The 21,957-nt window shown below is 40.2% G+C and overlaps 1 pseudogene; it reads right to left on the reverse strand.

Moving 5' to 3' along the window:
• Positions 1–5,537: 5,537 nt before the first annotated feature.
• On the reverse strand, positions 5,538–7,168 carry LOC114045140 (annotated as a pseudogene).
• Between the last annotated feature and the right edge of the window lie 14,789 nt (positions 7,169–21,957).

Genomic DNA, 21,957 nt, shown 5'->3' on the forward strand with positions numbered 1-21,957 from the left:
CTGTAAAACTGTGCATACCCTTTGACCCGGCAATACTCCTACTAGATCTATATCCCAAAGACATAAAAAAAAACCAAAAAGGGAAAAGGACCCATTTGTACAAAAATATTTATAGCAACTCTCTTTGTGGTGACTAAGAATTTTCCAATGCCTTCCTTGGTGGCCTCAGCAAGGATGGGATAATTTGCTTCTGATTCTTGTGGCTGACAGCTGCCACATTCCACAGGACCACAGGGCATGTCCTGAGGCCAAGGCAATCAAGAGGTCATCAGGAGGATGACCATCAGTTGGGGAATAGCTAAACAAATTGTGGAATATCATTGTGATGGAATACTATTTTGCTATAAGAAATGATGAGCAGGTAGATTTCAGAAAAACCTCCAAAGACTTAGAGGCATAGTGAAGTGAACAGAACAAGAACATTGTACACAATAACAGTAATATTGCATGATTAAAGAACAGAGTAACTAAGCTATTCTCAGCAATCCAGATGATCAAAGATAATCCCAAAGGACAAAAGAAGCATGCTATCTGCTTCCAGAGAAAGAACTATATTGTCTGAATACAGATTGTAGCATGCTATTTTTCGCTTTCTTTTTTTTAATTCTTTTTTTAAAATTTGAGTCTTCTTGTACAAAATGTCTAATATGGAAATGTTTTACATGATTGCACATGGATAAACTATATTGGATTGCTTATTGTCTGGGGTGGAGAGAGGGGAGGTAGTTAGGTGTAGAATTTAGAACTTAAAACTTTAAAAAATATTTTAAAACTTATTTTAACATGTAATTGGGGAAAAATATTAGCCACACATATATATGTATATATGTAATCAGAGGACCAGGCTTCAAGTCTCAGCTTTGCTACCTGTGTGATATTGGGAAAATAATTTAATCTCTCAAGGCCTCGGTTTCCTACCTGTACATCGAGGAGGCTGGATTGGATGACCTCTAAGGCTTCTTTCCATTTTAAATCTATGATTCTGGTTGCATGTATAAGTTTCATAAACAGCGTTGAGTAAGTAGAAAAAGCAGCCTGGCCAAACTTGGCCCCTTCCTCCAGATGTCAGAGGACACACAGCTAAAGCCGTGCTTCTCAATCTTGCTCTTTTATTTCCTGGAGCCATTTGGCAGTCTGGTGAAAGCTATGAACCTCTTCTCAGAATAATGTTTTTAATTGCATGAAATTAATCATAGGATTACAAAGGAGATCAATACTATCCCTGGGTTAAGGACCTCCTGATTGTAGATAGAAACAGTCAGTGACAAAGCTAAAGGCATACCAATCTCTGTATGTGTGAGGTAGCCAGGTGGAGCAGTGGATAGAGTGCCGGGCTTGGCGTCAGGGAGACCTGAGTTCAAATCTGGCCTCAGACACTTACTAGCTGTGTGACCCTGGGCAAGGCACTTAACCCCATTGCCTAGCAACAAACAAACAAACAAACAAAAAAACCCAAAAAAGAAATCCTGACTGTGACTTGGTTAAACATAAATATTTGGACAAAGCTAGGATGTTCAGAACAAACTTAGTCTCTTTAATTTCTAAATCAATATAGCAGAATCTTGTTTATTATGCTGACAATTATAGGCCTCTGCCTTCATGAAAAGTTTTCTGTATCATTGTGGAAAAAGACACATTAGACCTCACCCTAAGCATAAGGATTCTGGTTTGACTTCAGGAGTGAACTCCAAATACACAAAATCAGACCATTTTTAAAGCTGTCTGGCTTCACTGGAGGGCATTTAAAACAACCGCTGGGCTTAGCTCAATCTCCCATATGAAGCAGTCGAGAATCAGAACTGGACTCAGCATTTTGGAACCAGAAGGAACTTTAGAGATGATCTAGCTCAGACTCCTTATTTTATAGGCAACTGAACTTCAGTTATGTGACTTATCCAAGGTCACACAGTCTGTAGGAGAGCCAGAATGAAAATGTTTATCTCCTGTCTCCCAATCCACTGCTCTTTTCATAATTCCACACAACCTGCCACTCTCTTATCAGCTCATTCATTCTACAAACATATGTCTTGGATACTCAAATTACGAAGTAGGTCTGTGTAGCTAGGTGGTGTAGTGGATAGGGCACTAGGCCTGGAGTCAGGAAGAACTGAGTTCAAATCCATCCTCAGACACTTATTAGCTGTGTGACCCTGGGCAAATCACTCAACCCTGCTTGCCTCAGTTTCCTCATCTGTTAAATGAGCTGGAGAAGGAAATAACAAACAACTCTGGCATCTTGGCCAAGAAAACCCCAAATGAAGAGTTGGACATGACTGGAAAATGATTGAAATAAATGGTATCAGCAACAGGAAAGAATTTGAGGATGCCTGACTCTAAGCCATTCCATGACTTCATTCATTACATCATACTTCCTCTACATGAATAATGCAGCAAACACTAAAATCTTGGTTTTTTTTTCTGAGATATTAAATGTTCTGGTTTTTTAAAAAGGAAACTCAATTTTAATTCAAACTTGGAAAACCTTTTGAATGTGGGTTTGTCCATTTTCCTGATATGGTACATTGACCGTAATTGAATCATTCTTGGATGACTGATGATCTTTCAGAACCTTGGAATCATCATTATGAATCATAATTCTCCATGTTGAGGACCATAGATTAAAATGGAGTTAATTAGACAAGGCATCCCTGAAGTTGCTTTTTAAAAAGGCTCTAATATGAAGGCATTTTGGTATCACATAAAGATTTAGGTCTGTGTCATATGCCTACCTTTTCTCCAGCTAGCTGGATGTCCTCGGGCAAGTTGGTCAATTCTTCTTAGTTTTTTCATCTGCAAAATGAGGGTATGTGAACAAGATGATTCTCTTTATGTCTTCTACAGTAAATGGTTGTTCAGACTATATTTGGAGACCTTCCCTGATAGGGAATGCATTCTATCTGGACACAATCCATTCCATTTTGGGGGATAATTTTAATTGTTAGGAGTTTTTCCTTATGTTGAGCTGAAGTTTCTCTCTCCATAACTTTTATTGTCTGCAGTTGTGCCTTCTGTGACCAGACAAAATGATTGTGCTCACTTCCATATAATAACCCTTCAAAAAAATCTATTTTCACTGGTTGTTCCCCATGGTTATAATGCTTCTTTGCCTCAGTGCTACTTCCTGGCTCCCCTGGCTTCTTTTAAATCTCAGCTAAAATCCTAATTTTGGTTTCTCTCAATGCCAGCATGCTTGAGATTACCTCCAATTTACCCTCCATAAATTTTGTGTGTACACAAGGGTTATCTCCCCATCAGACTCTGAGCTCTTTGAAAATAGGAATTGTGTGCCTTTCTTTATTTCCTTATCATGTAGCACAGTGCCTGGCACATAGTAGGTACGTAATAAATGCTTGTTGATTGACTGACTGACTTTAAGACAGCTACCATGTCCAATCTATGTTAGCTCTTTTCCAAACCAAATAGCTTCATTTCCTCCCTCTCATTCTTACATAGAATAATTTTTTAAATTATCCATCTACCATGTTGGTTGCTCTCAGGAGCTCTAGCTTTTAGGTTTTCATTAGGTTCTTGTACAAGATTGGTTGGTTGATTGTTGTTCTTTTTTCTTGAAGTGGACCAAAATGACATCCCTATGTTGGAGTCAAGGTACAATGTATCCCTACACTTTAGTCTTGGCTTCTTTATTTTACATAAAAATGTAGTGAAGACCAGGGCAAGGATTCTTGAACTTTTTTTTCAGTGTCATGGACATTTAATAGTCTGGTGAAACCTATAGACTCATTCTCATAAGAGGAATTATGATTATGATTATTATTTTTTTGAGATAAAGATGTCATTTATTAACATGGGATTGGGGGGATGGGGTAGAGATAAGGCTCCTTTTCTCTGCTGTCATGGTTTCTAACCCCAGCTTCATCATTATCACCTCCTTCAAATAGGGTTTTTTGGCATATAGGACAAAAGGAAGAACTTAGAGCCTGGAATGAACACAGAGGTAAGAAAAGCATAGGATCAGGATGCAGAGGCTGAAGTCCCCCATCCCTCTTCTCTCCTAGGATCTCAAGGCACTTACCAGTATTCAAAGGCGATTATGTGTGTGTGTGTGTGTGTGTGTGTGTGTGTGTGTGTGTCTGGATGATCTTACTGCTCCTTTTCAAAGGGGCATGTTTATCCTTATTTGGCATCAAGACTTCTGCATACCAGCTACTCCCATCTACCCCCAGACTGGCAAAACCCCATTTCTCTTTGGGGGAGATGGTTCTGAAACCAGAACATAGGACTCTCCCTCCTACAACATTTTTGAGGAGCCAGGAAGAGATCTCAGCCCCTTCTGGGCTAATTCCCAGGGAAGGGTCAAAGGTGCTGGTCACATCAGACCTGGATATGATCCTGGTGGTCTTTAGCACATGGAAAATGTATTTTTGTCTGGGGGGTGGTGTGTGGTAAAGGGGAAGTGAAGGGGAAAGACATCTACATTTTGTGCTTGGGGCTTACATAGTCAACAAGGACCATTCGGTATTGAGAATTACTATTTCTCCTTTTTAATTGCAATCCTTAATAAGGATTTGTAAATCTCTTCTCTTAGATTCTCTCTTCACCCCAATCTAGCAAAACTACAATTTGCACCTACAGCTACTGGCTTTTTCTAGCTTCTGCCTCTACATTCTGACCAATCCCCACAATTGGGACACCCATTCTCTCTTCCAGGAAGCCTTATTGCCCCCAACAATAGACCCCGACTCCATATCTGCAGTACTAGATATCTAGACCCCTATCTGGTAGGATCACCCCATCTTGTTCATATCCTGAAAGAGTGATCCATCTCCCTCTCCAAATGGTGAAACGATGTCTCCTTTCCTTTCCCATGAAAGGGCTGTGCACACAAAGGGTGTTCAGAATAGGAGTATATGCTGGCAGAACAGAAAAATGGGAGAAGGGTGTCTTAAACAGACTAACTTCTGGCTTCACCTGCCCTCTCCTGTTTGGGCACAGAAACTCACCAATCTTTGTTAGGGAGGGGAGGATAAAGTTGGAGATGGGGCTGGTGGTGAGTGTTGTGAGAGGATGCTGATAAGGGAGCTGGGGTATGACCAGAATTAGACATAAAAAGATTACATAATCAATTAAGGGGGCAGGTCAGTCTCCCTAATAAATTAAGCCAATTAATCAGGTCATCCTGTAACTGTTTCCTTAATGATAAGTTATGGAGAATATGAGGGGTAGTCAGGGATGGAGTTGGGAAGCCCAAATAAAAGTTAAAAGTGCTTAAATATCTCTGCCGAAGATCAGGCAGGGGCAGAATGGAGGAGAGATGTACAATTAGAACCAAGAATTTCAAGACAGAGCTATGGGGTTAGGTTGCCATACCCCACCTGCCCCCACCCCTGCTGTTTGAAGATGCTTGAAGACTAGACAGACAGGAATGGAATCATAGGAGATGAGGTTATAGATCTGGAGAGGTGGGGGAGCTGTCATAGGAACCAAATGATGTAGAGGAGGTCAGTGTGCAGATGTGCATGTGTGGATGGACAGGGGTGGGGTGGGGGTGGGCTGGGAGCAAGGAATGGACTCAGGGATTAGGAAGGCTGAGAACCCAGCAGTTTCTCAGTGGCTGCATTAATATCCCCACCTGTAGCAATCAGGGACTGCAGGTTGGCCTCTCAATTTATGAAGCCTATGGCTGAGCTTTCCCTGCTGTAGTTGAAATCAAATCCGGTATCTGCACCTGGGAATTTCCTTCTCCAGCCAAAAGCTGAATAGTCTGTTGTATTAGCTGCTGTTGGGGTTGGTCGCTCCCTGCTGGAGAGGCACTAGCTGGGATGGATGGGAAAGTGATGGTATCTGTGGGGTTGCTGCTACCTCCTGCAGTGGGAGATGGGTTTTGGCGCATCCCCAAGTTGCCAAGGCTGGGCAGCCCCTTTGGATCTGTAGCAGTGTCTACGTGGGTTTGGTGAGAATGGACAGGGAGCCTAGGTTCTGCATCTGCTGTAGATAGGGAGCTGAAGCTGGAGCTGCTCCTGCAGCTGGGGGCTTCCTGCAAACAAGAGGGCATTCACCATCATCTGAGCACAAGGCAAGTGTCTGCTTCATACTTAGGCAGAGATCATGTTTTGCATTAGCTGCGGATTCTCTGAAATTTGCTGGAGAGGGATATTAACCATTCCTGACCCGACACTAGCTGCATTGATCCCAAAGGGCTTGGAGACTGTTGGGTGCACCCAGCTGATCCCTGAGCCTCTGGTGCACTCCCCGTGGCCCTGGGACCTGGGAGGTGGGGATTGAGGGGCTCCAAGAATTAGGGAGGGACTTCCGGTTTAGTCCCGAGAGGTTGGGAGGAGGAGAGGTCAGAATTCCTCGCCAATGAGGGGAACGAATTGTTCTAAAACTGTTTCCAAACAGTACTGAATGTGGGTTTCTGCATGTCTTTGCACATGCTGCATGGCGTCATATCCCCCAGGGATGCTCTCTAGATTGCTCAGGGATCAGTCCTGGTTATGCACCATCTCTTGCATCATCGCAGGGTTTTGAGCCAATTCCATGGTCTGCTTCATTAGCTCTGGGTTATTGAGAATTCCTCTCCATCAGCTGCTGCACCTGTAGGTTGGCTATAATCATGTGACACATGAGGTCAGGGTTGAATATCATGTCTCAGCCAAGAGGGCTCTCCATGATGGGACAGCACCTCAGGGTTGGAAATCAGTTGCCTCTGCATCTGCTACTGTAGCGCCATGGAACTGGCTGAGTCAAAGCCCAGACTGCTTAGCCTTAGGACGTACTCAAAGCCAGAGAGTATGGATGCAGGACCACTAGGAGGACCATCCCCAGCCCCTGCTCCTCTGGTTTCCATTAGCAATCTCAGGGACAGTGCTTCTGGAGGAGGATGGCTGAGTTGAAGGGGCTGGAGCAGAAGCAGCATCTGAGGCAGAGGGAGCAGCAGCGGCAGAATCTTGGGCTTTCCGCAGGGCCTTGATCACCGAATGGACAGTGAGTCCATCCTTGACCCCAGGCTGATTTAATACATCTTCATCTTTGAGAGTCTTGCCAGTGAAGATCAGAACAAGTTGGTCTTGTTTGGCTTTCAACCCCTGGAGATCTCCTCTTTGGACTCCTTCCCTGAGGTGGGATCGCTGATCGTGATCTCCAACTTGTCCTTGGGGGACTTGATGCTGACCCTGATTGGGATGCAGGTCCTACACAGCTCTGCCATGCTGCTGCTGCCTGCCCACCCCCATAATTATATTTTAGTTGCATAATGTAACATGCAGAAGATTCCAAGGGGAAATCCATTTTATTGAAATATGGTTTTCCCATATATATGTTTTTTAAAGAACTCTCTCTAATAGGTATGGGTGTCTAGGCTCACAGTCCTCTGGTACAGGCCACTAATGAGCTCTCATGCACCCATGGGATGCTTCTGATTGTGTGTCAGGCTGATACACATTAAGCCTTGGGGAGCTCTTTCCTTGGAATCTCAGAACCTGTGACGCCGCAGGGCACTGAAGAAGTAACCAGGGATGGTCTGATTGATGCAGAGGGTCTTTGAGTACTGATCTGCAGAGCAGGTTCCAGGAGGCTTAAAATGAACCAGGGTCATGACATTCTTAGCAGCATTTTGGAAAAAGATCAGAAGCAATGGATTTCAGGGCAGGCAGGGAGCACAGGGAAGACAGGGTTGCACCTGGTGAAAGACCTGAGTTCAAATTCTCTTCTAACGGTTTCAGTCACTTAATAGCTGTGTGACCTTGGGTAAGTCATCTAACCTTTGGGTGCTTTGGTTTCTTCATCTGTAGAATGAGGATAATCATAGCACCTACCTCGCAGAGTTGTTATGAGGATCAAATGAAATAACATATGTATAGCACTTTGTAAGCCTTAAAGCATGACATAAATTATTGAATTGCTTCAGTCATTTCCAACTCTCTGTTATCCATTTGGGGTCTTTCTGGCAAAGATACTGGAGTGGTTTGCTATTTCCTTTTCCAGTTCATTTTACAGATGAGGAAACTGAGGCAAACAGGGTTAAGTGACTTGCCCAGCATCACACAGCTAGTGTGTGAGGCCACACTTGAACTTAGGATAATGAGTCTTCCTGAACTCTATCCATTGCACCACCTACCTGCCATGACATGAATGTTGTTATTATTGTTATTACTGTTATTATTATCATTATCATTATTATTAATCCATATACTCAGATCATGAAATTTGTCAGTAGGAATATAATATGAGAATACCTAGAGGCCTGGGTGAAATATAGCAGCTAGCTACCTGGTACACATCACTGTAAACTATACTGAATTTGCAACTCACAGAAAATAAATAGCCAAGCACTGAAACCTAAGGCAATCCAGAAGACTGAGCTGTAATTAGCTAGGATAATCTCCATCTGTCACCTTCTTACTAAGCAGATCATGCTAGACCAATCCCAGAAGCTGAAGGTGGGGAAAAAATCAGTTAAGGAAGGTTCTGAATTTGTTCTCAGTCAGTCAACATTAAGCACTCATTAAGTACCTATAGAGACAACTTGGTGGTCCATTGAGCCTGGCGTCAGGAAGACCTTTGCTCAAATCCAGCCTCAGACACTTACTAGACTTACCCAGAGGGGTAAGTCACTTAACTTTTATTTACCTCAGTTTCCTTAACTGCAAAATGGGGATAATAGCACCTACCTTGCAGGGTTGTTGTGTGGAACAAATAGCATTTGTACAAAAGCACAATATCTGGCACATACTACGCAGACTCGAGCAAAAATGTTCCAGCTTTGCAGAGTTAAAATTTGAGTTGAACACAGATGAGAAGCTGGTTGATGAAGGCTGTTCTATAGCTACTTTGGCAAGCCATTCACTTTTCCTTTTGGTAAAAATTTTGGTGCAGAATGTTCTAGAAACTTTAGGGGTCAATTAAGCTCAATGTCCTTGCACTGTCTAAATTGACCTGACTGAATGAAAAAAAAAAACAAATGGATTCTGAGAACCCTTGAGGGAAGACCAAACAGCAGTGGTGGTGGAGTATGTGTGGATGGTAGTGGTGGAGTATGTGTGGATGCGAGAGTGTGCTTTTTGGAGGAAATGAAGGAGTTCAGCAATTCTCTCACCCATTCTCTGAGATTATAGAAAAGAAGACTGAAGAAGAAAATGAGAGTGCATTTGTGTTCTTGAAAACAAGGCCAATCTGCTGAGGGTAGCTTTATGCAATTTTGTCTATTAATATTTCTCAAAGGCACCTAGTCTATGCAAGACACTGTGGTTGGTTCTGGGGATAAAAAAAAAACAAGAGGAAAAATAGTTTCTGTCTTAAGGAGCTTCTGTTCTCTTGAGAGAGGGGTGCTTATGGAAGGAGGGGATTACAATGTGCATACAAGCACAGATACATGGGATAGTATGAAAAGAAAAAAAGTGTCAACTAGGGGGATTGGGATAGGCTTCTTGCAGGAGGTGACATATGTACAGAGCCTTGAAGGATGCTAGAAATGAGGAGACAGTGGGATACACCAGGGTGGGATACATATCCCATGCAAAAACATGGCAGACTGAATTGGAATGCCAAGATTGGGGAATAGCAAGTAAGCAAATCTGGCTGGAACACACAGTGCATGAAGGGGGATAATAAGAATTAAACCTGGAAAGACTACCTGAAGCCAAGTTGTGAAGGGCTTTCAAAGCCAAATTGACCCTCTCCTGGTTATTATTGATTCAGTTCCAGAAATCCTAGTTTTAAGATAAAAGAACAAAATTAAAGGTATAAATGTCAACAAAAAGGAGGCAAAATTATTCCTATTTACAGATGATGGATTGGTATACTTAGAAAACCTCAGAGAATCAGTAGTGTGGTTTAGTGGATAGGACAGTCAGTCTTGAGTCAGACAGACCTGGATCCATATCCTGATTTGATCAATTATTAGCTGTGTGACCTTGGACAAGTTATTTAGCCTTTATGTGCTGCAGTTTTCTCATGTATAAAATGAAGGAAGTTGGACTTCAGGGCTTCTAAAGTCCTTTCTAATTGTAGATCTATGATCCTAATTGAGATAATTAGTAGTTTCAGTAATGTAGTGGGGCACAAAATAAATTCACAAATATCAACATTTGTATACAGTACTAACAATTACCAGAAGAAATGATAATGAGAAATTCCAGTCAAAATACCTATAAAGCCCACAAAATACTCTGGAATTAGCCTACCAATACAAGTATATAAATATGAATATAAAACACTAAGAAAATGAATGGAAGCAAATAATTGTAGAAATATCTAACTGCTCATTGTTAAGCCTTACCAATGTTTAAAAAAGCTGATACTATATGAATTTATAGATTTAATACTATGCTAATCAAATTGCTGTTGTTCAGTCATTTTTCAGTCATGTCTGACTCTATGTCTCCATTTGGGATTTTTTTGGCAAAGATGCTAGAGTGGGTTGCCATTTTTTTCTCCAGCTCATTTTGCAGATGAGGAAACTGAGGCAAACATGGTGAAGCTACTTGCCCAGGGTCACAGAGCTGGTGTCTGAGGCCAGATTTGAACTCAGGAAGATGAGTTTTCATGACTCGGGGCCTGACACTCCATCCACTGTGCCACCTAACTGCCTGCTAATCAAATTTAATAACAATAACAACAACAACTAACATTTTCATAACAACTACTATGATCTGAGTACTGTGTCAATAGCTTTACAAATATTATGTCATTTGATTCTCACAACAATCCTGGGAGGTAGGTACTATTATTATCCCCATTTCATAGTTGAGGAAACTGAGGTTCAGGGACTTCCCCATGATCATACAGGTAGTAAGTGTCTGAGGTAAAATTTGAACTCAGGTATACCTGACTCCTGGCCCAATACTCTATCCATTGAGTCACCTAGCTGTCTCCAATTACATAATTACATAAGAGATAATTTGTAGAATTAGACAAAACACTAACAAAATTCATTTGAAAGGACAAAATATCTATAAAACTAGATCAATGGAATTCATTAGATGAGAAAGAAAAAGCAGCAATTGAAAATCACAACCTAATATTTGATAAACCCCAAAAGATAAAGTAGTGGAGGAAGGACTTCCTTTTTGACAAGGGAGTTTGGCAGAAATTTGTTTTAGATCAACATTTTTACACTATCTACCCTAGTGAGCTCAACATGGATATGTGACTTGAGTTAAAAAGACCATATCATAAAACATTTAATGGAGAATGAGGGGAGGTGCTTTTCACAATGATGACTAGAGGGAGAATTCTTAACTAAAACTGTGATAGAGGAAATCATTAAAAACAAATTTAAAAATTGATTACATAAAGTTAAAAAGCTCTTGGATGAGTAAAATCAATGAAGATGGAACAAGAAGAAAAACTGCCAAGTGGAGAAAGTATTTGCACTAAATATTATTGATATGTTGAAAACCAAGATCTATTGAAGTATTGACACACATATAAAACCAAAAGCTTTTCCTAAATAGTCAAAGGATGTGAAGAATTACAAACAATAAATGGCCATTTAAAAAAAGTTACGTACTACTAACACTGAGAGAAAAGAAAATTAAGTCAGATCTGAGACCTTGTCTCATACCCTGAAAGTTAGTAAAAATTACAAAACATTAGAAGTCACTGTGAAAGGGGATATGAGAAGAAAGGTAAATTAATCCACCTTATTGTAGCTGTGAATTGGTCCAAATAACTCTGAATATAAATTTAGAATGATGAAAGAAAAAGGTCTAAAGTGTCCGGAATCTTTGATCCAGTGACTCCACTGTTGGGCACATACTCTAAGGAAGTCAAGGATGGAAATAATGGCCTGAAAGGAATCACAGTATTATAGAAATCCTCTTTGTGGTGCAAAGGACTACGATTGTTCAATCAAACAAAAGACATTTATGAGTGCTTGCTATGTGCCAGGCACTCTGTTAAGTGCTGGGGATATAAAGAAAGGGAAAACAACAATAGTATCCCTTCTCTCAGGAAGCTCCATTTTGGTGGGGCAGACAACATGTAAAATTATGTGTGTGAAAAATTAAAACATTATATGGAAGGTAATCTTCGAGGGAAGGTGATAGTCAATTCAATTCAATCAACATTTATTAAGCACTTACTACATACAAGGCACTGTGCTAAACACTAGCACATATGTATACATATCAATGACAGCTAGGTGGCACAGTGGATAGAATGCTGGGCCTGAAATTGGAAAGAACTGAGTTCAAATCCGACCTCAGATACATTCCAGCTGTGTGATCCTGGGAAAGTCACTTCACTCTATTTGCCTCAGTTTCCTCAACTGTTAAATGAGCTAGAGAAGAAAATGGCAAACCACTCCTGTATTTTCATCAAAAACACCCCAAATGGGGTCATGAAGAGTTGAACATGACTGAAAAATGACTCAACAACAACAACGTGTGTACATATGTGGTTGGTGAGTAGGAGATTAAGAAAGGCCTCCTGCAGAAGGTGACTGAGTTTTGAAGGAAGCAAAGAAGCTAAGAAATGGAGGTGAGGAGGAAGTTCATTCCAGATATGGGGACAGCCAGTAAAAAGGCACAGAATCATGAGCTGAAGCAGGAACAGCAAGTGACCAGTTTAGCTGATTGTAGAACATGCAGAGGGCAGTAACATGTAAGAAGACTGGAAAAGTAGGAAGGGACAAGGTGGTAAGGGGTTTTAAATGCAAAACTGAGGGCTTTATATGATCCTTGAGGCAGTAGGGAGCCACTAAAATTTAATGAGTGTGTGTGTGTGTGTGTGTGTGTGTGTGTGTTGGGGGGAAGGGGTTGCTATAGTCACATCATTTGTTTTAATTTACTTTATTAAAGAACCCTTTATATTTATATAAATCTCCTGCATGTATTGGTAGCCTAATTCCAGAGTATTTTATGGATTTTGTAGCTATTTTGAATGCAATCTCTCATCATTTCTTCTGGGCAATTGTTAGTACAGAACTGCTGATATTAGTGAATTTATTTGATAGTTTTCTTTAGGAAAACCATTTTGGCAGCTTTGTGGGGGATGAATTGTAGAGGGGGAGAGACTTGAGGCAGAGAAAACAAATAGAAGACTATGTCAGTAGTCCATGTGTAAGGTGATGAAGGTTTGTACTAGGGTGGTAGCTATATGAATGGAGAGAAGGGTAATATACTAGAGATCTTGTGAATATAGAAACAGTTAAGACTTGGCAACAGATTATATATATGACTCCAAGCATGACACTAAGGTTGAAAATTTGGGTGACTAGGAAAACGGTGATAACCTCTACAGTAATTGAAAAGTTAATGGAGGGGTGAGGGTGCTTTAGAAAAAAAAATAATGAATTCCCTTTTGGATGTGTTGACTTGAGATGCCCATGGTACATACAATCTGAGACGTCCAGAATGCAGGTGCTGATGCAGGATCATAACTCAGGAGAGAGGCTATGGTTAGATATACAGCTTTAGGAATCATTTGCATAGAGATTATAATTGAACTTGTGGGAGCTGATAACCATTCTTGATAGTATAGAGGGAAAAGAGAAGAGGGACCAGGACAGAATCTTGAGGAGCAACCAGGGTTAGTAGGAATGAAGACATGGCTGAAGATACAGCAAAAGAGACTGAGAAAGAGCAGTTAGTAGAAGGAGAATCAAGAAAGAACAGAGTCACAGAAAGAGAGGAAAGAGATTCTAGTAAGAGATGGTGATCAGCAGTGTCAAAGGCTGCAGAGAAGTCAAGAGGGATGGGGATTGTGAAAAGGCCATTAGATTTGGCAATTAAAAGGTTCATCAATAACTTTGGAGAGAGAGGTTTCAGTTGAATGTTGAGTCCAAAAGTCATATTGTAAATGTGTTGGAAGTGCATAAGAGGAAAGGAAGTGGAGACCCCTGCTGTAGTTGGCTTCCTAGATCATGAATGATTGTTTTTAAAAATGGTCAGAAGAAATGAGGGATTTTCAAAGATGGGGAAGACCTAGACATGCTATTAGGCAGAAGGTAAGAACAGAGATAGATTAAAGATTAAAAACAGAGGAGGGATAATAGTGAGGGCAATCTCCTGGAGAAGACATAAAAGGATAGCTTCCAAGGTCCATGTAGAAAAGTTTGCCATTGTAAATAGAAGAGCCACGTCTTTATCAGATGTAGTAATGAAGGGCAAGATAGTGGGGGAAGTTGTCTAAGCAAGGAAGAAGAGGGAGCCCTCATCAAATAGAGTTTATATATATATATATATATATATACACACACATATATATATACACATATATACATATATATATATTTAGTGAAGTATGACTCTGAGTTGGGATAAAAAAGGTTTAGATTATCTATTGCGGTAAGTGGGATAGTGAGTTAATTATAGAAGTGTACAAACATTGCTTTGCTGCAATGAAGGCCCTGTTGAGATTATATTACATAAATCTGTAGTGTGCTCAATCAGTATAGTTTTTTATTTTCCTCAGTTCTGTTCAGCAAAACATGTATAAAAAGATTATTTTGGATACTATATAAAGAAGGGCCTGGAAGAGAGAGAAGCCAGAAACCAATAGCCTAAGTCTGTATTAGCTTTCTTGGGTATTGCATATTGAACACATAGTCCACTGGAACCCAAGTGTAGAACTTTATGTTTGCCTCCAGTAAATTTCATCTTATTGGATTCATCCCAGCTTCTAAACTGTCAAGACCTTTTGATTCTTGGCTGTGTTATCCAGTGTGGTAGCTATCCTTTTCAGCTGTGTGTCAACTGCAAATTTGACAAGTATGTCATTTATAGAAGTCATTGATAAAAATGTTAAAGAGCAGAGGGCCAAGCACAAATTCCTGGGGAAGAGTGGGAAACAAAAATACTGATAGAATTCAGCAACAATGAGACCCCAAAGGGATGGTTATTATGGAAGAAGAAAAACACAAGAGAGATAATGTGGAGATATTCTTTTTTATCTTGCCAATCATTCTGAAGATCAAAGACATTTTCATTGCTCCTTCCAGACTGGTATTAACAAAAAAATTGATGTGATATGATAATGCCAAAAAAGGGAAGAAGAAAGGGTTTATGTGGGATTGATATGAACTAGAAGAACCTCTTTTTCCACCCTACCCCCTCCCTTACTCCTGGCACCTAAAAGTATGGTGTGGGGCTGAGCCTAGGAAAAAGGAGAATGAATTAAAACTTATCTTCAAAGCATTTCCTGAATTTTCTTTCTATCCTACTTTCCCTCCATGGCTTTTGTGGCCCCCCCTGCTGTCAAGCTGATTCCACTGATCCTTGTCAAAACCTACTCCAAGAAATGATCTGATAGCCACTTGCACCTTAATGTGTCAGTTTGAAACTTAAAATGGAATGTAAGAGTAGGAAAGGAAATAAGAAACTATGTAGTCCAACATCCTCATTTTTACAGAAGAAGAAACTGAGGCCCACAGAGTACATGACTTGGGTGAAGTCATATAGCTAATAAGAAGCAGAGAAGGAATTAAGCTCTCACTCAAGTATTGCTTGAAGATGCCAGAGATTTGGTTTTGTGCCCCAGCTTGGCCATTCACCAACTATGTAAGTTTGGGCATATCTGAGCTTTAGTTTACTTGTCTGAAAATTAGGGATGTGGAGAAGATGACCTCTAAGAGCCCTTCCATGACTAACAATCTAGGACTCTAGAAGTCTCATGATTTCTAGTCCTATGCTCTTTGGAGTAAACCACTTTGCACTTCAATTTTATCTTTGTGACGTTAAAGATTTGTCTCCTTTTTAAAATAATATCAATGAGAGATGAGAGAAGTATTTGGGTGAGGAGGCTTTCCGTGGTGACTCTGAAATCATGTTGAGGGAGTGGCCACTTGTTTGCAAAGACATGACTGGGGTGTGGTAATTGCTGGGGCTGTGCCTTAGATTGTCCCCACGGTGAGGGGTGGAGAGATGTCCTGTTCCCTCATCTTGAGCCTGGAAGTTCTTTGGCAACCTCTGCCTATAATACAACCTTGTTCTCTTGGCTGATCCCTAGGCCACCATCCCTAGTGTCCTGTGTCTCTGTACCACCCTTCTTCTGTTGTCCAATACACAACCCCACCCATCTCCTTTGGTAAAAGAGGCAGTGTGGCATAGAGGACAGAGTGCTACGTTGGAAGTCAGGAAGATCTGGGTTCAAATCCTGACACTTACCAACTGTGTGACAATGCGCATTTAACCTTTGAAGCCTCAGTTTTCTCATTTGTAAAATGGAGTTAGAGTCAATGGGGTATAGGTTTCCTTCTAGCTCTAGGAACTTCTAAGTGTGGATGGCAAGGATAACATTTTGGCAGCTTGGCAGTATAGGAGATAGAGCACTGGATTTGGAGTCAGGAAGACATGAGTTTGAAACCTGCCTCAGATACTAACTGCATGGCTCCAGTCAAATCACCTCAGTTGCTTCATCTGGGAGGCTGGACTTGATGGTCTCTAAGGTACCTTCTAGCGCTAAATAATAATTGCTAGCATTTAGAGAGTGCTGTAAGATTTGCAAAGTGCTATAACATACTATCTCATTTAGTCATCATAAGAACCCTGTGAGAAAGGTGTTATTGTTACCTCCCTTGTACAGAGGAGGAAACTGAAGATTAGAGAGGTGAAGTTACATGCCCAGGGTCTCACACATACATAGTTAAGTATATAAGGCTGGATTTGAACTCAGGTCTTCCTGATTCCAATTCCACAGTTTTTACTCATTGTGACTCCTAGCTGATACATAGGAAAGTCATATGGGAGTGGTGGCACCTCTGAGGACACTCCAATCGTGGGCACAGTCATGCTAGTAGAAGGGTGTTTCACCTTACTTAACCAGACTGCATGGATGGCTCACTCCTATTTGTTCATCCTGACCTGTCTATTGATACTGCTGCCAGTATCCCATGTCCTTCAATCCCTCAGCACACATACATACAACTTCCCCACCCTAAGTCAAACTCTTCAGGGCCATCTTCTCACTGCCCCACTTTATTGTCCAAGATAGGAGAATTCTTAATTCTGTCTCTGACTCTTTAGCCTATGCGTATGACCAGCCCAGACTCTAAATATTAGAGTAAAATAATTGCTATAAGATTCATACACTTCAGGAAAGAGAATGCAGTACTAAATGAGACATTTAAGAATTATCATTATACTTTAATAGTGTCTTTTCCCTAAAGAGGGAATGCTATTACATAGCTGTTATCTCATTTATCCTCAAACCTCCTGGGAAACATGGAGTAATATAAATTTATAATAGGTCCAATTCACAGGTGGGGAAAAAAGCATACCTTTGTCCAAGGGCTGAGTCATGGAAACAAAGGTAGAGACAAAACTGAATGATTCAGTTCAGTGCTAATTGACCCTGTTAATAGACAGGAGATAAATTACTTATTGTTTGGGTCCAAAAAAAATTCTTAAGAGTACTAGTCATAGGCAATTAGGTGGTGCATTGGATAGAGCACCAAACCTGGAGTCAGGAAGACTTAACCTCATGAATTCAAATCCGACTTCAGACAATTGCTTATGATATGATCCTGGGCAAGTCACTTCAAGCTATTTGCCTCAGTTTCCTCATCTGTAAAAAGAGCTGGAGAAGGAAATGGCAAACCACTCCAGTATCTTTGCCAAGAAAACCCAAAACGGGATCACAAAGAGTCGAGCACAATTGAAAAACAACTTAACAATGTTTGTTTTATGATGAGAGAAATGATTATTTGTATTTTGTATTAATAACTAATTTTAAACCTGGGGAAACCCAAGCTGGTCTTTTTCCTTGCCCTATTTCCTTTTCTAAAGCCCAGAATAGGACTGATGGTAGATAGGATTAACCTCATTCTGGGTATGGCTCCTCCTCCCAACTAGATCCTACCTGTAATCTAAATGAATTCCTGCCCATTGTGTTCCAGTCAAGCTGAATCGGTAGAGGTAGATCCTCTGTGTAGGTTGCCCGAGGCTGTATGTGGTCTGGGTATAGAGGTAGTCCCTTTGTCCAAGAATGACATGATGTCACTCTCCTAACCCCTCTTTAGAACAAGTCCACCTATCATTAATTGTTAACCAATCAGAGTTGATTGCTACCCTCTGGAACACCTACTTTTCCAAGGGCATATATGCCATTAGCCTGCCACCATGATTGTTTTTGGTCCAAGAGAGAGACAGCCAAATGATCATTCCCTTTATTAATAAAGTGCTGACATTATTAATAAAATGACTGATTACCCAGAAACTATGTCTCTTGAACTTTCTAAATGTCACAATGAATTTACAAAACATGAGTCAGAGAAGGGGTGTAGACTTCACCAGGCTGCCGAAGTGTCAATGACACTAAAAACATCAAAAACTCCTGCATTAGATAAATGGAACTGGAGCCTCTTACCAAAGTGCTAATCTTGAGTAGATCAAATAAAGCTAAACCAAGGGGTGGGTAGAATTCCTCTGAAATCTATGACTACACTGGTGAATGCTCATCAGTCACTTTAGTTTACCTTTTTTTTTTTTTTTTTTGGTGAGGCAATCTGGGTTAAGTGAATTGCCCAGGGTCATGCAGCTAGTTAAGTGTCAAGTGTCTGAGGCTGGATTTGAACTCAGGTCCTCCTGACTCCAAGACTGGAACTCTATCCACCGGGCCTCCTAGTTTACCTTATCTTCAAGTCCCTGCTGCTTTTTCCTTCTTTGGTCAAAGGGGCTTGTTTACCTGGTTTGTACCTTCAGTGGAAGAACTATACATGGGAACTTTTGCTCTTTTGAAAGAGTTCAAGCTGTTTCCAATAGCCATTTACTTATGGGCTACTGACTCCTCATCCAGGAAGGCCCAAGCTTGACGCAATTCAGGAAAAACTTGATGAGACGGGGGACATCAAATTTAAATACAATAGTAACAAGACCAAAAACCCATAGAGAGGCAGATAGTCAGTCAACTAACATTTTTAAGTGCCTTCTATGTGCCAGGCACTCTGCTAAATGATGAGGATACAAAGAAAAGCAAAAAAATGCACAGTCCCTACTTTCAAGGAGCTCATGTTCTAAAAAGGGAGACAATATGAAATGAACTCTGTACAAACAAGATATACACAAGATAAATTGGAGGCAGTCTGAGAGACAAGGCACTAAGATTAAGGAGGAGTAGGAGCACAGCACAGTGGAAAGTCCTAGGTTTAGATTCAAAGGCTCTGGATTTGAAACCTAGATCTGCTACTTATTGCCTTGGTATGACCTTGGTTAAGTTACTTAACTTTTCTGGGCCTCAATTTCCTCACTTGGGAAAGAAGTTTAGATTAGATGACCTCCAACTTTATCTCTATGATTTTTTGATCCTAAAAGCCACATATGCTCTGGGAAGAAAACCTTCAAGAAATAATGACAAATAGACCTGTAATAACTTAAATAACGTTAAAAAAATTACTAGATTGTACACTCTATAATATTCACGTAGTGTACCACAATTTGTTTAGCCATTCCCAACTTAATAGATATATCTACTTTGTTTCTAGGTCTTTGCTAAATATAGGACCTTTCTTTCTATCTTTGATTCCTTTGGGAAATATGCCCAGCAGTGTGATCTTTAGGTCACAGGGTATGGTTGTTTAAGCCACTTTCTAGCATAATTCTGAGGTAGTTTGATGGTATGAAGAATAGACTGCTAGACCTAGAATCAGGGAGATTTGAGTTCTAATCTGGCTTCAGAAACTTACTTGCTCCTAAAAAACAACACAAACTGTCCCCGTTATTACCTAGATTTCAGTCCTTGGTGATTCAAGCAGTTGAATTTCAGGGAGAGAGAAAGAGAAGTTAAGGCTAATTTCCAATGGACCGTCTACATTTTAGACACTCAAGGAATTTGTGATTTATCATTCATTCTACCAGGGGAACCTTCAGCTTCTGCATGGTTGAATATCATCTGGGCATTATGCCCCTGTCTTTCTAGATAAATTAATTCATATTGATTTCCCCGTTTGATTTGCAATCGTTGGCAATTACCTCTTTAGAGAAATCACTGCAGCATCTCCACTCCACGAGCAACAACATCAACAAAAAAGGAGACAATAGCTTTCCCCGTAATTTGATTCCTGTTCTGTCAGGCAAAAGCACAACCTAAGTGTATGGTTCTGGAGGCTTCTGATGGGTTAATTGCTACCTACACTCCATGGGTACTCTTTATTTACAGTTCCAATGTATTAGGCCCTGACACTCGGATAGTCTGCTATAGCCTTGCAGCTGACACCTGGTAAAGAGTCAGGTCTAGAAATCCAATGGCTATGACCCAATATTTGAAAATGGAGTCGGAATTTTGTTTCACTATAAGAAATGAAGAATATAAAAATATAGAGAGGCAAGGAAAGAATTATATAAACTGATATAAAGTCAAGTAAGCAGGATCAGGAAAACAAATATATATATGTGTGTGTGTGTGTGTATGTACACACACACACACACACTTAAAACAATGTAAATGGGAAGAAAAAAATAAAAAAGAAATTGAATACTATGCAATTAAAATGATCAAATTATCATTATGATTATTATTACAAGGATAGGTCATTGAGGAAAAGAGGAATATATTCAGAATTGAAAGTGATGTAAAAACAAATAATAATGAATACTATTTTTAAAAAAAGAATTACCCCTCTTCTTTATTTTAGCCTGACATGTCACCTCTAAGTGAATATTGCTTTCCTCTACCACACGCTGCAAATTAATCTCTCCTCATTAGCAATCCCTTGTCCCCATCTGACCCCACTCCCCATCCGGAAAGGAAAGTACTGATGATCGCCATTGAATGTGTTGCTCAGGTTCATATCTACCTTTGTTGCTCCTGGGTGTCATTGCTTATTCTACTATGAAGAATCATAAGGGAAAACAACTGAAATGTTTGGCTTTTCACATCTGGGTTATTAACATTAGGGCCTCATTTTAGCCAGGAGACTGCTGACAGCTGCTAATTAATCATCCAATGCTCCATCTAACTCAAATAATATTTTTTTCATTTATTTTTCACAAGCATATTCTTCCAATGCCAGAATTTTATTGGAACTATACCATTTATTTTTAAATTCTCTCTACATTTCTGATGACAGGAAAACTGCCAGGATGGATAATTTTTATTAACATAATCAGTGCAAAGATGAATCAACACTAGCTATTTGTTAGGCATGAGAAAGCAAAGAGCTAAAAGCCAAAGAATTAAAAGCACTCCAGAGATACTTTGGCAAAATGATAAAAAGTTTGGGAAAATGGTATTCCTTTGACAAGGGGCAGGGGGGAGGGAGGGAAGATGCTGAGTATTAAAATATTTAAAGGCCCATTCTCTTTTGAGTCATAAGAATTAAAAATTGAGTTTAACATCATTAGGTACAAACCTACCTAAATGTAATTTTGTTTAAAAGAGAAAAGTACTAATGATCCTTATAAAGAGGTATGAGTTATTCCTGTAGAAGTCTTTTCTGCCCTCATCCATTTCTGACTCAGTAGCTGATTAAAAAGGCATTCAGTAGGGGGACCAGAAACAGTCAAAGAATAAGTTGCAGAACAGTTGTTAATTTGAGTTTCTTCATTCAAAAATTCCCTACACCAATGAAATGAAAGGTCTGGACAAATACATACATGCATGCGTGTGTGTGTGTGTGTATTTTTTCTTTCCCTGGAGTAGAATATAAACTCCTTGAGGGTAGGGACTGTTTCATTTGTTTTTCATCCTAAGCATCCAGCACAGTGCCTTGTACATGGCGAGAATCTGATGAATTCTTGTTGAATGAATGAAGAACTATCCTTTGACCAGTTTCACGTGAGTCGTAAGACAAGGAGATGATGGCTTAACCACGTGCTTGGCATTGTCATGGAGGATGTCCAGAGCAGATTCTCACTAGAAAAGGACTCCCTATAGATGGTGAGGTTCTCTAGATGTTCCTGTTTTCAGATGACATTATGCTAATTGCATCAAACTCTGAAGTACTACAAAGACTCCCAAACAATATTCATAACTACTCAAAAAAGTTCAGTTTAACAATCCATAGAGGGAAAACTGAGCAGATGAAGAATACCTATCATCTGTAATATTATTTGAAGTTGA

The sequence above is a fragment of the Vombatus ursinus genome, unplaced genomic scaffold (genome assembly GCF_900497805.2).
Source record: "Vombatus ursinus unplaced genomic scaffold, bare-nosed wombat genome assembly UNPS02014778.1, whole genome shotgun sequence".
Lineage (NCBI taxonomy): Eukaryota > Metazoa > Chordata > Mammalia > Diprotodontia > Vombatidae > Vombatus > Vombatus ursinus.